This window comes from Scomber scombrus, chromosome 24 (genome assembly GCF_963691925.1).
Source record: "Scomber scombrus chromosome 24, fScoSco1.1, whole genome shotgun sequence".
Lineage (NCBI taxonomy): Eukaryota > Metazoa > Chordata > Actinopteri > Scombriformes > Scombridae > Scomber > Scomber scombrus.
The window spans coordinates 148713-150256 of NC_084993.1; the positions used below are offsets into that span (position 1 = coordinate 148713).

At 42.9% G+C, this 1544-nt stretch overlaps 1 protein-coding gene across 1 annotated transcript in view; it reads right to left on the reverse strand.

Moving 5' to 3' along the window:
* LOC133976531 (stonustoxin subunit beta-like) overlaps positions 1–519 on the reverse strand; it is a 21633-nt gene extending 21114 nt beyond the window's left edge. Inside the window, exons 1-2 of the mRNA XM_062414751.1 lie at positions 377–519; positions 12–58 (exon numbers count right to left, since the gene is read on the reverse strand). The gene's annotated coding sequence lies outside the window, so the exon portion shown is untranslated. The remainder of the gene's footprint in view (positions 1–11; positions 59–376) is intronic.
* Positions 520–1544: the final 1025 nt, after the last annotated feature.

Sequence of the window (1544 nt, forward strand, 5' to 3'; positions counted from 1 at the left end):
AACACACTTACACCTCCAAGGACCTGGTGTCAACCATCGTTCTCCAGCAGGCTGCAGGCTGAAAGGAGGAGGGGGGTCAGAGCAGCACGTTCTCTTTCAGCATGCTAACATAGACCTTACATGGCTCTAGTCTACTGTTTTATTATTCTGTTCTAATGTGGGGTTGGGCTTTCATACACTTTGATCCAATCTGAATCCACTATCCCAATCCTTCTGAAACCCTGATTGAATCTAATTAGGTTTAACTTTCAACATTTACAGGAAACTTCAGTTAGAAAGAAGAAAAAGTCAAAGATTCAGTTGAGATCTGTGATCAGCTCTGACAGAGAAAATGTTTCCAGCTCTTCCTCCTCTATCACACATTGTCTGTCCATACCTGAGAGTGTCCAGTCTCCAGTGTGGATCCTCCAGTCCAGCAGGCAGCAGCTTCTCTCCTGAGTCTCCTGGATGATTGTAGCTCAGGTCCAGCTCTCTCAGATGGGAGGGGTTGGAGCGCAGAGCTGAGGCCAGAGAAGCACAGCCTTCCTCTGTGATCAGACATCCTGACAGGCTGCAAACACACAAAACAACACACATGTCACACAGTGTGAGAGTACTGCTGTGTGCAGTCACATACAACAACAAACTGTCTCCAAACTAACTCACTAAAAGATGAAGTGAATCAGGGAGCTCCAGAAAGTTGAGCATCCAGCCAGATGGGAAGATTCAGCAGCATGTTTTTACCTCGTCATTGTGATCCCAATGTTCAAAACATTCTAATGTGTTTATGAAGAGTGAAGCTTTTGCCAAAAGGAAGAATAAAGACGCACTTTTATTACAGTGCTGTGTCAACTTTTCAGGTTTTTTAACTCCACTAAATCAAGGAGCCTCCTGATATAAAATGTGACTTCACAGAGGTTCATCAAAGTCTCCACCAGACACACTAGTCTGCTCTTTAGCCTGAAACTGCTGCTGGAGGATCCCTGTGAATACTTGGCCGTGCAGCTCCAACGGTTTTTACACACATTTAGAAGAAATGTGGGGAACTCTTCATTTTACAGCTCTGCTCGTTTGATGGAAAGTAGCTGATGTATCAATAATCAGTGATCAATCATCTGATTATTGATCAGTGATGATTGAGGTTTAACCTTTGTTAATCTGACATTAAAACATTTATTTGACTCTTTAAACTAACTCATGTTTGTCCTGACAGCTGTCTGAGTAGCTGCAGTATGATTGGCCCATCCATACTTAGATACACACAAGCTGCTCATTTGGTTTCCATTCTTTTCTTCGTAAATACAAACTAATATTATAGATATCTAAACGGCACAGCTGTCAACTTTCACTCAATCAGAGACACTACTGATAGCTGCGTGTGAGGCATTTAGGGACCGTCTGTAAACTGTAGCTCTGGATTTTGTAACTGGTTTTTCACCCTCCAGAGGTAAGACAGTAATTCTCACTGTAATAGACAGATTTTCCAAAGCCGCACACTTCAAAGCCTTGCCTAGGTTGCCATCTGCTTTCACAACAGCTGAACTTCTGGTCGAGCATGTCTTTAG